The 16,491-nt window shown below is 41.8% G+C and overlaps 1 protein-coding gene across 2 annotated transcripts in view; it reads right to left on the bottom strand.

Annotated features, from left to right (window-relative positions):
* Positions 1 to 16,491, bottom strand: part of LOC138798336 (store-operated calcium entry regulator STIMATE-like) — a 55,818-nt gene that overhangs the window by 38,928 nt on the left and 399 nt on the right. The gene's annotated exons all lie outside the window — the stretch shown is intronic.

Raw genomic sequence — 16,491 nt, forward strand, 5'->3', positions numbered from 1 at the left:
TGTTACGATCGTTACTATGATCGTTACTGCGATCGTTTATTCCTTCTGATGCCAGCAAAGCAATGAACAATGTGCAATTACACTGAACGATTAGTGAACAAATGCGGACTTTACATGGAACGATTATAGTTCAAATTTGCACAATAACGATCGCATTTGAGCGATAATCGTTCCGTGTAAACATAGCAAACGATCAAGCGCCGAACGAGAAATCGTTCATTTTGATCTTTCAACATGTTCTCAAATCATCGTTGGTTGTTCGCTAAAAATTCGCAGACCGTTTCGTGTAAACAGTCTTTCAAAGATTCACCCTATGTGTGAGATAGGTTTAAGCAATCACAATACGATTTTTCCATATGATATATTGTTCCGTCTAAACGCTGATCGTTATCAAAAACAAACAGTTATTTCGAAATCGTTAATCGTACGATCAGGCAAATCGCTCCATGTAAATGCAGCATAAGCGAATGAATGTGCAATTACAGCGAACGATTAACAATGATTTTAGGTTCAGATGTAAACCAAAGATCAATGGCACACAAACGATTTTTTAATCTTGCTTGCAATTACACAAAACGATTATCGTTTAAATTCAACAATATAAAGATTTTTCGCATGATAATCGTCCCAAAAATTCTGTGTTAAAACAAGATGTATGGCACATGGTTAACCAGTCATCATAGGATGTGTTCAATTTTTTTACGGCACACGCCTTTTCAGCAAAATATTGGTGTTATATACTCCAGCTATGAAATGCCATATGGCGTAGGGACCTAACATGTCTGGTGATCTGCACTACATTTACCATTTCGCAAGCATCATTTTGATCAATTTGGTAAAATCTGTGACATTTTTCCTACTTCATTGATAAATCTCTCACAGTCTTGGTTAGGCACACCTTTCAAAATAGAGATGATACTTATAGTTTATATTGTAAACTCAGGTAGACTTATTTGACTAATCAATTGTCTTTTTCTGCAGGTTAAAATGTAACTGGATGTTCACAGAATTTTAGACATGTCCCAGAAATATGTAGGAAGTTTTATGAGGGTGCCTAGGTGCAAAGACCCCCACTGAATCACAAAAGTGAAGGGGAGATAAACTCCCCTGAGCACTGTATCTTCCCAGTAGCTGAAGAAACTTAGCATCTATGGTGTGGCCTGGCAATACATTTCAATTCTGGGAACACCTCACTAAAATAGTGCTGCAATTATAAGTGCTTTTTTCCTTTACATTTTCATCTTATTTCATTTTTGGGTATCGTCGTTATTGTAACTGAAGCACAGAATACAAATAAGATTTACCATAACTTGCATATCTTAAACATCAAAACCCCTCAAAAGTTGAAAAAAAAATTTTTTTTGACCCTCGAAACACATTTTTTTCGTTTTGCTGTACATTTTATGGTAAACCCCATATAGCTCTGTAGATGGATACATAAAATAGTTATAGCTTTCAGAGAGCAAAAAAATAAAAAACGCAAAAGGTGAAAATTGGCAGAGTGAAAATGTATTGCACTCCTATGAAAATCAGCCACAGTGTTTGTACAATAGGGATTGTAAAAACTTTTAGAGACAAGAATGAAGGTATGTGCACACATTATGTTCACTGCGGTTACTCAGTGTGACTGCGGGGGTCCCGATTGGTAAAACGGACTGCCGGAGGTCTCTTACCTGCCTCCGTGCGGTCCGATCTGCGCTCTGCTACACTGAGCCTGCACAAGCAGGCTCAATGAGCAGAGCGCCGATAACACTGATCAATGCTATGCCTATGGCATAGCAATCATCAGTGTAGAAATCAAACTAGTGAATGTAAAAGTCCCCCAAAGGGACTTCAAATGTGTAAAAAAAAAAGTTAAAAACACTAACACACTACCCCAAAACCCCTCCCCCAATAAAAGTTGAAATCACCCCCCTTTCCCATTATATAAATAAAACATATAAAAATAAACAAATAAACATATAATATACCGTAGCGTGCGTAATTGTCCAATCTATTAAAATATAACAAGCGTCATTGCGAAGGGAAAACGGCGTACACGAAAAGAGGGAAAAAAGTGCGCGGATTACCGATTTTATGTTACAATATATATATATATATAAAAAAAAATTATAAAAAGTGATCCAAACCTCCGATCTTTACAAATATGGTATTAATAAAAACTAGAGATCATGGCGGGAAAAAATGACGCCCCATACAGCCCCGTAGGTGAAAAAATAAAACTGTTATAAGCGTCACAATAGGCCCATTTTATTTATAATTAATTGCCAAAAAAAAGGATTTCATTTAAAAAAAATATATAACATTAGAGAATCTGTGTAAACCTGCATATGGTTGTGTTCGGGCTGACCTATACCATATAGTGCATTACGTAGACACAGGAACCCCCCAAACGTTACCATATTGCATTCTTTTTTACGATTTCACCAATTTATATCTTCATAAATAATATATTTGGAATTCCATCATGCATGTTATGGTAAAATGAATGACGCCATTACACAGTACAACTATTCCTGTAAAAAACAAGCACTTACATGGCCTTGTAGATAGAAAACTGAAAGTGCTAGAGCTCTTAGAAGGGGAGGAGGGAAAAACGAAAACACTAAGATCAAAATTTGCGCGGTCCACTGGGTCATTTTGGGCCTGGTCCTCAAAGGGTTAAATCTAGAAGCAATAACATCTGCTAATCAATTGAAGTCAAAGGTCATTTACCGAGCTTTAGCATCAAGTCAATTCCACATAAACCCTGGACTTTCAGTTGAAAGCACATAACATGTAAACAACATGTACATGGCTGCATTGACAATTTAGAGGAGTTTCTGATTGTACACACATAAAGCAAATCACCATATAAAGAAATTCTTCCTATTCTACTTTGTCTCTGAATCGTTACAGTTTTCACATTTCTAAGACCTCCACTTGCAATCTATATATATGCAGACATTCTTATTCCAGACCAAAGGTTAAAACCCTTTCCGATTTATATCACAATTGTCTTTTAATTATATTGAGGATGTGCTCATCTTTTTTTTCCATAGTGACTAGAAAACAAACTAATATTTGCAACATAAAGAAACTCAATCCTGCAAGTTTGCACATAATGGGATAAAAAAAAACAGTGACTGGTTGCAAGGGAGACTGGAGTGTGTACCAAGTACCTTTATTTATCTGTCTGCACATTTATATGGGTGAATGAGTTTTATGTGGCGGAATCCCTACATATAGCTTCGAGCCATCTATCATACATGAACTCCCATGTTAATAAAATAATGTATAAACAAAAATGTATACTGTGTGGTTCTATACTGCTCTAGGGAACAGCTCTACAGTCTGTCCTATTCCATACGATAAATAAATACAAACAGTGATGTAAACCACCCACAAAATTTACTTGGTCTCTGTCAAGTAAAGGGCATCTATGTATACATTTTGCATGTCTACCAGGCCAACACCTGGCCCATAAAGCAAACAGCCCTGGAAATGTGGTGTGGAAGCAGCTGACAAACAAGATGATGCGAGTCGTCATGCATACACTGCATTACTTCCTTCATTGGATATTCTGTTTTATTTAATTACTGTAGAAATATATCAGACATTCTCTTCCTGCCTTTAGTCATGTAGTCTATAACAGACTGATTTTTAAAATGTATATTTTTTTTAAATGACAAAAAAAAAAAAACATTTTTTTTTTTATTGGAGGCATATCTCTGTCTATACTGAGCTTAATTCATACTACTGGTAATAATATGAATAAAAAGTACAACTTTAGAAGGAATTGAAAAATGTGTAAAGCTGTGGTTGGTAAAAGAGTCCTGACAGTTATTATTCATCGGCATTCAGAACAACAGAGACACCTAGTGGTACAGTCACAACCCACAACAAATGTTCTACAGTGCAGACAGCTGGGTATTTAAATGTCCTTTTATATCTATCTGGATGTATACGATTGAGCACAATCAGGGCCGCTTTAACCAGAGGGCACATGGTGCATGTGCACCGGGCCCACTGGTTAAAGGGGCCCACCCTGAGCAGGCCGGCCGTTGCTATGTGCGACCAATGCGGTCGCACAGGGCTCCGGCCACCAGCCTGTCAGGGTGGAGCGCCATGGATGGGTAATATACTTACCCATCCATGGCGCCCCCTGCAGGGCCCCCCCCGTCCGCCGCTGCCCCCCTCCGCCCGCCGCTGCGCCCCTCCGCCCGCTGCTGCGCTTCAGCAGGAGCAGCGGTACTGACAGAGAGAGAGCGCCATTGGCTCCCTCCCTGTCAGTCACTCTTGTGGCCGCACTTGCTGCGGTCACAAGAGGCCGCACTCTCCCTCTGGTGCCTGACGTCACGGGAGCGTCGGCGCGAGGGTAAGGGGAGTGCAGCCTCTTGACCGCTGCAGTGCGGCCACAAGAGGGAAGAGAAGAGGAACGCTAGGACCCGGGTGAGTATAACTGATTTTTTTTTATGTTATATGGGAGGGGGAGCAGGAGCGAATGGGGGAAGGGGGGGGTTGCACACAGCAAGGGGGCTATATACTATTGGGGAGGGCACGGGGGGGCTATATACTATTGGGGAGAGCACAGGGGGGCTATATACTGTTGGGGAGAGCCCAGGGGGGTATATACTGTTGGGGAGAGCACAGGGGGGGGGGCTATATACTGTTGGGGAGAGCCCAGGGGGGTATATACTGTTGGGGAGAGCACGGGGGGGGGGCTATATACTATTGGGGAGAGCACAGGGGGGCTATATACTGTTGGGGAGAGCACATGGGGGCTATATACTATTGGGGAGAGCACAGGGGGGGTTATATACTGTTGGGGAGAGCACATGGGGGCTATATACTATTGGGGAGAGCACAGGGGGGGTTATATACTGTTGGGGCGAGCACATAGTGGCTATATACTGTTGGGGAGAGCACAGGTGGGTTATATACTGTTGGGGAGAGCACATGGGGGCTATTTACTACTGGGGAGCACACAGGGGGGCTTTATACTACTGGGGAGTGCACGGGGGGCTATATACTACTGGGGATAGCACACAGGGGGGCTATATACTACTGGGGCGAGCGCACAGGATGGCTATATACTACTGGGGAGAGCGGACAGGGGGGCTATATACTACTGGGGAGAGCGCACAGGGGGCTGTATACTTCTGGGGGAGTGCACAGAGGGGCTATAGACTACTGGGGAGCGCACAGGGGGCTATATACTACTGGGGAGTGCACGGGGGGCTATATACTACTGGGGATAGCGCACAGGAGGACTATAATCTACTGGGGTAGCACACGGGGGGTCTATATACTACTGGGGAGAGCACACAGGGGGCTATAATCTACTGGGGGGAGCACACGGGGGGTCTATATACTAATGGGGGGGCAGACAGGAGGGCTGTATATAACTGGAGGAGCACACAAGGGTCTATATACTACAGGGACACCTTAAAACTATGGAGGCCAGAGGGGTGGAACTATGTAGGGGTACGGAGGGGTGTAACTACTATATAGGGGTACAGGGGACCTAACTACTGTATGTGTTGGAGCCTAAAATATTTCTCTGGCAGATTCTGGAGAGAAGATTCACAGCCAGGAGAAGACTTCAAGGTGGCCCAGGCTGGATGGAGAGAAAAAGAAAAGGTGACAGACTCTGATCGGAGAAGACGCCCCCGGTGAGTCACTGGATGTAACTGCACTCTGTTATAGGGTTGTAGTGTTAGGGGTCATGGTGTGACGGTATTATGTAATGGTATCATTGGCAATATCTTTGTTTTGTTCAGTGCAGTTTTCATGTAATATGTAATCACTGTATGGTGGAAATAGTGTCATAAGGTAACTACTGTATGTATTGGGGCTCTTAATACAGTGTGGGGGCAAATTCAGTACATTATACCATGTGCCGAAAGGGAAGAGGGGGGCCTACTCTTGAGGGCTGTGCACCGGGCCCACCAATGTATTAAAACGGCCCTGAGCACAATATAGTTACTTTTGCTTTACTTGCCTCCCTGATCACTGCTGTTTTAATGCATAACAGCTCTCTGCTTATTTATTGTTTCTGGTCTGCTCATTCATGCTAAAATACCATAAAAAATCTCCCCAAATCAAATCAGCTTAGATTAGCATTCCGGAGAGCAAAGAGAGGGACTGCAGACTGAGATGTCAGGAAGCTGATGGATTTGAAATTAAGCAGCTTACACTATATTGCAAGCTGTAGAACACTAGTTTTTTTTTATTAAAACGAATTGCCAATATGCTCTGTTTCACATAATTCATATACTTGATGAAAAGAAGGGAGGAGGGCTTGTGGTTGTTGTTGTGAGAGTCCTGTAGCTAATGTAATGACACTTCCCAATCTCACATCCTAACACTGGGTAAAATTAGGCTACATGAATTATGGAATCTCTAGATATGAACATCATAATACCATTACAAGTTATCTGGTGTCTGACGTCAACAATATACATCAGAGGCCTTTGTTATAGATACACTGCAGAGCTGCGATGGGGATTAATGGTGATGTCACGACCCGACTACCAGAGCTGTGCGGGCTGTGGCTGCTGGAGAGGATGATGGCAGGAGGACACTTAGGGACACAGGGCACTGGAGGGACACTGAGCATCCCTCTGCCATCATCCTCTCCAGCAGCCACAGCCCGCACAGCTCTGAGTGTCGGGTCGTGACATCACCATTTTATTCAGGAAGTGACATCACCGTTTTATCCAGGAAGTGACGTCTTGATGCAGTAGTAAGTGCAGGGAAAAACACTTTATAAAAATTTCCTGTAATAAGTCTATATTGGTGATTTGTATAACTTTTGGGGGGCAATACAATACTTTAATAAAAATTTTTTTGCCATACTTCTTTAATTCTGCAAGGGACGCTTACAGGTATCAATTTCATCTTTATACGGTTTGGTTATCAGCAAGTCTAGTGTTCTGACCAAGTCTCATAGGGAGAGGTTTGCATTTTATTATCAGCCAATGTTTATTGGGACATTGGTCCCATATTGGCCTCATGATGCAGATACATAGGCTGTCATGTCCATGAATATAAAGAAATACATATGGCCATGCACTCAACAGTCGTCACAAGTGCCTAATAAAAAAAAAGCATAACAGAGGCGGGGAATTAATGTGTTTATTTTTGTTTGTAAAATGAAAATATTTCAGTAAAAACTATTTTATTAAAAAAAAAACAAAAAAAAACACACTATCACAAAGCTATATTGTTCCATAATGCAGCCATGCTGCACACCCCAATAGTAATGGTGTCAGACTGCACATGTAAATAAAGCCCTAAATAGTTTTCCATACTGCATAACTGAAAATGCACAATGCTATACAGCACCTATACCTAAACAGCCAAACAACGTTGATGTACTGCACACCTATACAATTCCCCCAAATTATACAGCTAAATAATACTAGTATATTATGGAAAGGCTGGGCAATTAGTCAACCTGGAAAAGCACAGGCAACAATGTGAAAAGGATGCTGGGAGTGCAGGCAGTGTGATCTCACACGGCAAAGGAACTATACACACACAGCCTAATGTTTTTATACATGGCCAAAAAATACTGACATGTCCCAGCATGTAGACACTACATTTATGCAGTCACTGGGCATCCATACATTACAATAATGCATGTATTAATATGCACTTACTACACATGCATACATTCATTACACCCATGCACAGGTATATGCATGTACTTTGAGCCACAGTCAAAAGCAGCCCCATAACGTTTTGTGAAACCAGTGAGTACTTGATATGTTCCTGAGCACAATTTTTCCTTCTGTTTCTATGGTCAGCCTCATAATATCATACAAGCCTTTGTATCAGACAGCTTGGATTAATAAAGATAAATAAAAGCGTCAGACAGTGAATGTCTCTTTGTGACTTCTTTCTGATTCCTTGTTCCAGGTCAGACATCATGCATAACAAGACATGATACACATATAACAAGCGTGCATGTTTCATCTTGAAATCAAGTTTCATACTATAATAGAGTTTCACACTTGGGTCACTTAGGGTTAGCAGCTCTGCAATGTTCTTCAATGCTAAAACAATATTGTCAGATAAGTCAGAAAGGCCATGCCGCTTACCCAGTAGGATGTGCGCATATTGCCATAATATTATCTGCTGCCCTAATAGCGGACATAGAGGCCTATAGTGTCAGCCACAATGAAAAATATGGGGGAGATTTTTCAAACATGATGTAAAGTGAAACTGGCTCAGTTGCCCCTAGCAACCAATCAGATTGCACTATTTATTCCTCACAGACTCTTTGGAAAATGAAATGTGGAATCTGATTGGTTGCTAGGGGCAACTGAGCCAGTTTCACTTTACACCATGTTTGATAAATCCCCCCTATGTCTCCAGTGCACATAAATAGAAAAAAAAACACCGCCCGATTGCACGATTAACGATTCCGAATGAACTATGTGTTTTTCATTACAATCAGCGTTTAGACAGAACGATATATCGTACGAAAAAATCGTTTTGCGATCGTTTAAGCCTCACACATAGGTTACATCGGTGAAAGACTGTTTACATGGAATAATCTGCGAATTTTTTGTGAACGACCAACGACGATTTGAGAACATGTTGAAAGATCAAAATGAATGATTATCGCTCAAATGCGATCGTTATTGTGCAAATTCGAACAATAATCGTTCCGTGTAAAAGGACCATAAGGGTAGCTTCACATGTACCGTAACACATCAGCTGCCCTGCATGATCGTTCATTCAGCCATGGAAACTGACAGCACAGATATACATATATCTGTGCTGTCAATTTTGAGATCACAGAAAGTGCATATTTACCATGTGCGCTGCTGCTGCGATCCGGCTTAGTTTTTTTTTTTGTGTACAGATCCAAACAAATCACAAAAACAGCCAGGGAGAAATGTGCGGCCAAGAGCAGCTTTTCCCACTTAGTCTGTGCAAGACACAATGATCAGTTACATTTGTAGTCCGTTTAGATCATGCAAAAGGCTTATGCTGCGTTTACACGGAACGATCATGCGAATTTGCACGATAATGGTCGAATTCGAACAATAATCGTACGTGTAAACGCAGGGAATGATCAACGAATGATCTTTCAGCAGGTTCTCAAATCGTCGTTGGTCTTTCACCGATGTAACCTATATATTTGCTCCTCGTTCCCCTCGTTTGCTGATGCCGCTATGGCACGCTGCGGCAGCGAGCGGGTGAGTGCCTGAGGGGCAGCTGGGAGCTGCAGGGGGGGGGGGGGCTGCCCGGGTGATCGCTAGATCGTCCGGGCAGCCCACAGAGGATAGTGGTGGTCTGCTGCCGCCGCTCCTATTCCACGGAGCAACGGTAGAAGATCGCTGCTATCACAGTCGTTTCTTTTTCAACTAGTTTGAAAGACAAACGACTGCAACGATTAGCCAACATGAACAATGTCGACTGATCGTTGCCTTCTATTCCACGGGACGATTATCGGCCGTAACGGCCGATATCGCCGAATACGGGCGATAATTGTTCCGTGGAATAGGGCCTTTCGTGGACCTTTAGTGATTGGCTGAGTGGCAGGTCACTGCAGGGTGCTTCAGATATGCCAGCTAAAACACCAGGGACAGGTAGGTATAAAGTTAACTTTATTCTGTACACTGCCAGACGTGCATCGCTATAACACACAGCAATGCACAGACGGTGACTGATGATTTTTAAACATATTTAAAAATCAACGTTCAGCCAATGACCATTTCCTTGGTTGATCAATGTCTTTATTATGCAGGGCGATAGCTAGAATCGTTCCGATTCCGCAGATTATTGATCCATGTAATAGGGCCAGCCTCTACATCTAGAGGAAAGAAGGTTTCATCATCAGCACACCATTACTCCTCTTACTGTAAGGCTCCGTGTACATGGAGCAAGTGTGGAGGAATTCTTTGCCGCGAATGCCGCCAGCCTCCCTTTCATAATGACAGTCTATGGGAGGCTTCTGTGCCCCCTCTCTCCGCGCTGAAGAATGAACATATTCATTCCCATAGACTGTCATTATGACAGGGAGGCTGGTGGCATTCTGCCACTTTTGCTCTGTGTGCACGGAGCCTTAGAGCAGTGAAACAATGGAGCTCTCTGCCACATGATGTTGTCATGGCTAACTCGCTAAACAAATTCAAGGGAGGTCTGGATGCTTTTCTCGATAAATATAAAATTATGGGCACTAGATTACGCGTGATAGAAGATTGATCCAGGGAATTATTCTGATTGCCATTTTGGAGTCAGGAATTTTTCTCCCTGTAATGGGGCAATTGGCATCTGCCTCATGAGGGTTTTTGCCTTTCTTTGGATTATAGGTTGAACTTGATGGACTCGTCTTTTTCAATCTTATTAACAAGGTAACTATGTAAGAATATGCGACATAAAAAAAACTGCTACTGACCCAAAAACACACTGGTAAAATGAAAACCGAGCTCCAATTGGTTGCTAAGGAAATGAAAAAGAATTTTACTAAAAGACTGTAAAACCTGTGACACATTTCTCCCAAGGATTCTTTGAAACTGCCTCTAAAAAAGTCCCGATTGTGTAAATGTAGCCTGATATAAGTGATACTAATAAAGAAAATATGCCCTAAGAAGACATGCCCAGACAAGATCCCAGCCATAAGAATGCGCTTACTTAAATCTTGGCACTATAAGAGAAACACATGCAGCGGCCTTCAAACAAAGTGATTCAATTTAACCAACAGGTCAAAATAAGAGCAAAACCATCTGAATATCCTGCATGGCGCACAAAAAAAAAAAAAAAAAAAGTTGCACATGTCTTGAGAGGATTATTCTTTTATATTTTGTCTGACCCCACAATTTTTTGGTTATAGGTCCAAGCTGGCTTATAGAGAGCATGTGGTCAGTTTTTTAAAAAAAGAAAAGTTATTTATATCAGTGCTTCTCAATTCCAGTCCTCAGGTCTCACCAACAGGTCATGTTTTCAGGATTTCCTCAGTATTTCACAGGTGATATAATTAGACTCAGTGCATCAGGTATCATCATAGGCGTTCTTTGTATGGGATACACTGAAAACATGAACTGGTGGTGGGCCATGAAGACTAGAATTGAGAAGCACTGGTTTATACCGTTCTGTAGCAGAACTGCGGGAACTGCAGGACTGTCTATGATCACTGTGTGTAGACTCTGCACAATATGAACATGCTGAGCCCGTAATGCGTGTGCCCCCCATTGGATCAGAATGGGGGTCGGGCGTATTATGGTCTTGGCATGTTCATATTCAAGGATACCTAAACCTCCAGCCGCAGAGGAATTTACCGCCAATGGGATCGGTGGATCACTCGACAGTTACACTTTAAACTAAACCTATAGGCCGCTTTGTCTAAAACTTCTATTAACATTCACAGACATTATATAATATATATATATATATATATATATATATATATATATATATATATATATATATGAAAAAAACAATGGTTGAATGGCACTGTGCTGACTTAAAGTCAATTGGCTTCCAGCCAGGGGGTGCACGTCCTTGGCAGTCGACCCCCGACTCCACAGGATAGAAAATCAAAGGCTGGTAGACGGCACTATAATAAAGTAAATAGGTGCAAGTTTATTCACCCGTATATGTATATGAAAAAACTTGCACCTATTTACTTTATTGGAGTGCCGTCTACCTGCATATATATATATATATATATATATATATATATATATATTTATATATATATATATATATATATATATATATGCTGTGTTTGTTTGTGTGAAAGTTTCAACATCCTGACGAATCTGTATATCACAACTGACTGCATATGAAGTGCATAAATGCTTGAAAAGCACATGAAGAGATGCATCCTTTTGTTTCCAATAGGACAAATATCTGCTGCAGATATGAAATCTTCATTTCTATGTCACAATTATGCTGTAAGGGTACATACATTACATGCTCCACGCTCCAGCTTGCTTCAGGGGCTCCCGGCTGGACGCCCCACCGCAGCACACTGATTGATTGAGTGGGACGACCAGACACGGGGAGCCCCTGAAGCAAGCTGGAGCATGGAGCAGGTAATGTATGCTTCGGCCGCCGGTGGGTTAATGGGGCTGTCACTTACATACTTCCCATAGAAACTAACAGGCAAGGGATCTGCAGCGAGAAATCCACTGCGGATCCGGCCTGTGTGTCTGCAACCTAAGACTGGGTTCACACTATGTTTTTGCAATCTGTTTTTTTTTTCCATCCATTTATGAAAAAAAACAGATGCATGTGTTTCCATCCGTTTTTCCATTAACTTTCATTATAACTTCCATTATGCGGTTGCTAGTGTCCCCCACTGTCTGTAGCCTCTGTTACTTCCGAGACAACCTCATCTCGGGAATGACAAGATCTCGGTCGCTCCCAAGATGAGCTCTACTCGGAAGTAACAGCAGCTACAGACAGCAGGGGACACTGGCATTGACACCAGAGGAGAGCAGAGAGGTAAGCATAACATGTTTGTTATAGCATGTTATGTTTACTAATATGGCAGCAACATGTTAAAAATTTTATGCCGTCTCTTTAATCAAAACCAGAGTCACAGAGAATCCCAGATTTTGGTGTGAATTTCTCACTGTGGATTTAATATGCAAAGCGCAATGCTGATCTTGGTATGGGGTCATCAACATGTGTAGGCAACAAACACAACATGCTGCAGACCTCAAGTCTGCACTGCAGGTCAATTTCCTTGTCGAAACCCTGCAGATGTCTTAAAGGGGTACCTCGGAGTCAGAGAGTAATAATTTTTTTTCTTTACTATGTAATTAATTTTATTTTATTAACTTTATTACATTAAAGAGAACCTATCACCTAAAACTCACTGTCCCTATTATCAAAGTTCATCTCTCCTTAAGTCTATCTATGAAGATACAGACTGCCTTTGCAGTCTGTATCTTATACTTTACCCACTCTTCTTTTTTGGTGCAGGAAGGCCGGGCACCGCTATCTTGATGAAGTAAACAAGATGGCGGCGCCCGGCCTTGCTACCGCTCTGCATGACGGGAGCTTCCTGTCTCACGCCGACTCTTTTGAAAAGAGCTGGCGCAAGACAGGAAAGGAAAACGTGTAAAATTTAAAAACACGGCAATAAAAATAATTAAATATATTTACAAATATTAATAAAATGGTAATTTACATATAATTAGGGAAAAATATAATTTTTTTTATTTTCCTCCATGATGGTTCTCTTTAAATGTACACATTTCTACTTTTACATCATTTTACGTTGAGTGGCAGCAGTAAGGGGCGACATGGGTCTTTCTGCTGCCACCAACCATGCAAATGACCGCTCACTATGCAGAGGCTGCCGAGCATAGAGCTATACTGACGGGCAGCCCCACTGTACATTAGGGAGGGCGGTTTGTATCAATAGCACTCGGTGGCAGATCTAGATCAACGGGGGGATCGTTAACTGCTGGGCTTGGGCACCATTGCAGTGTCTGACACAAACATAAATAATCTATAAAATTACATTTATGTTAATGACATTATTAATCCCTAGACAACCTAGGACGTACCTGTACGCCCTGGCCCCCTGTCAGAGGACCCTGGACGTGCAGGTACGTCCTGAGTTATGAAGCACGCTCTGGAGCGGAGCGTGCTGCATAGCAGGTGGAGGCCGGCTGCAATCAGTAGCCCAGCCCGGCCTGTCATTAACTCTCATTAAACGCTGCGATCACACTGCGATTAAGTGTGACAGTAGCAGCTCCTGTCACTTACCGATCGGGACCCCCGCAGTGTAACTGGGGAGGTCCTTTTCATTGTGTCAGACCGTCGGAGGTCTCTTACCTTCCTCTGTGCAGTCTGATCGGAGCTTTGCTTATTGAGTCTGCCACAAGCAGGCTCAATCAGCAGAGCGCCTTTTACACTGATCAATGCTATGCCTATGACATAGCAATGATCAGTGTATGCAATCTAATGATTGCATGTAAATGCCCTCAGGGGGACTTAAAATGAGTAGAAAAAAAAAGTAAAAATGTTTTTAAAAATACCCCAAAGCCCCTCCCCCAATAAAAATTAAAATCAACCCCCTAACCAAAAGTATAAATAAAACATATAAAAAATAACTAAACATATTATATACCGTAGTGTGCGTAATTGTCTGATCTGTTAACCCCTTAAGGACAGAGCCAATTTCGATTTTTGTGTTTTCGGTTTTTCCTCCTTGTGCTTAAAAGGCCATAGCACTTGCATTTTTCCACCTAGAGACCCACATGTGCCCTTTTTTTTGCGTCACTAATTGTACTTTGCAATGACAGGCTGAATTTTTGCATAAAGTACACTGCAAAACCAGAAAAAAATTCAAAGTGTGGTGAAATTGAAAAAAAAAAAACGCATTTTGTTTATTTGGGGGAAATGTGTTTTTACGCCATTCACCCTGGGGTAAAACTGACTTGTTATATATGTTCCTCAAGTCGATACGATTAAAACGATATATAACATGTAAAACTTATATTGTATCTGATGGCCTGTAAAAAATTTAAACCATTGTCAACAAATATACGTCACTTAAAATCGCTCCATTCCCAGGCTTATAACGCTTTTATCCTTTGGTCTATGGGGCTGTGTGAGGTGTCATTTTTTGCGCCATGATATGTTCTTTCTATCGGTACCTTGATTGCGCATATACGACTTTTTGATCGCTTTTTATTACAATTTTTCTGGATTTGATGCGACCAAAAATGCGCAATTTTGCACTTTGGGATTTTTTTTGCGCTGACGCCGTTTACCATGCGAGATCAGGAATGTGATTAATTAATAGTTTGGGCGATTACGCACGCGGCGATAGCAAAAATGTTTATTTATTTATTTATTTACTTTTATTTATAACCTGGGAAAAGGGGGGTGATTCAGACTTTTATTAGGGGAGGGGGCTTTTTACTAATAATGACACTTTTTTTTTTACTTTTACACTTATACTAGAAGCCCCCCTAGGGGACTTCTAGTATAAGTGCTTTGATCTCTCATTGAGATCTCTGCAGCATAGATATGCTGCAGAGATCCATGAGATCGGCACTCGTTTGCTTTCGGCTGCTGCAGCCGGAAACAAACGAGTGCCGAGCCGGGGACGGCGCCATCTTGGAGCGGTCCCCGGCCGGCTTCAGAAACGGAGATCGCTCCTCCGGGATAACACCCACTAGACACCAGGGATGACGCTGCGTCCGGTAATCGGATGCAGCTGTCATGTTTGACAGCTGCATCTGATTACTGTATTAGCGAGCACGGCGATCGGACCGTGCCCGCTAATACCTACGGTCCCGGGCTACAAGTGGCACCCGGGACCGCCGCGCGGCCCCGCTCTGAACTCCCTTACCGGCATCAGGGCGTAAATTTACGCCCAATGTCGTTAAGGGGTTAAAATATAACAATCATCATCCCCTACGGTGAACGAAGTAAACGAAAAGAGGGAAAAAATTTAATAAAAAGAAGAGATAATGGCGCAAAAAAAAATTATACCCCATACAGCCCCGTAGGTGAAAAACTAAAACCGTTATAAGAGTCACAATAGGGCCACTTTATTAATAATTGGAAAAAAAAAGGATTTCATAAAAAAAAAAAAAATAAATAAAACAGAGAATCTGTGTAAACCTGCATATGGTTGTGTTCGGACTGACCTATAGGATAATGGTATCATGTCGCTTTTACCATATAGTGCATTTCATAGACACAGGAACCCCCCAAACGTTACCATATTGCATTCTTTTTTCCAATTTCACCAATTTATATCTTCATAAATAATATTTTGGGGGTTCCATCATACATGTTATGGTAGAATGAAAGGCGAAATTACAAAGTACAACTATCCCTGAAAAAAACAAGCCCTTACATGGCCCTGTGAATAGAAAAATGAAAGTGCTAGAGCTCTTAGAAGGGGAGGAGGGAAAAACGAAAGCGCAAAAATTTAAATTGGCGCGGTCAACTGGGTCATTTTGGGCCTGGTCCTCAAAGGGTTAAAGAAAGCAATAGATTCTATTTTTATTTTATCTCTGGAGTACCCCTTTAAATGGTACTATAATGCAGAAATTATAGAGAAGCTGCATGTCTTTTTATTATACAGTCATGCTGCTGCCATTGAAGTGCATATAGAAATAATAATTGCCAACCAAAGGTGAACCTGTGCGGCATCAGCCTGCCCATAGCTGCACCATTTCTGCCACCAGTAACCAAATGCCAGGCCTTCAGGACCATCTCTAGTAATTACGACACATTTACTACAGCAAGGTGTTGGCCCTGGAGCACCACTTTAATACGACAGAACACATTTGTGGAGGTCTCAGGTACATTTGTCCAAAAAAAATAAAAAATAATGCAATTTACCCTAAAACAATGCAAATGTCAGCTAAGCAAACCTGCCCGGATAACAAGGCATTGTAGCCACATGTCTCTCACTAGACTGTGTACACACCACCAATCATATGGAGTAGGGGGACCCCTTTACTAACCTTACCACATAAAACTCCAAGGCCAGTTATACTCATGTATTCAGCT

The sequence above is a fragment of the Dendropsophus ebraccatus genome, chromosome 1 (genome assembly GCF_027789765.1).
Source record: "Dendropsophus ebraccatus isolate aDenEbr1 chromosome 1, aDenEbr1.pat, whole genome shotgun sequence".
Taxonomy (NCBI): domain Eukaryota; kingdom Metazoa; phylum Chordata; class Amphibia; order Anura; family Hylidae; genus Dendropsophus; species Dendropsophus ebraccatus.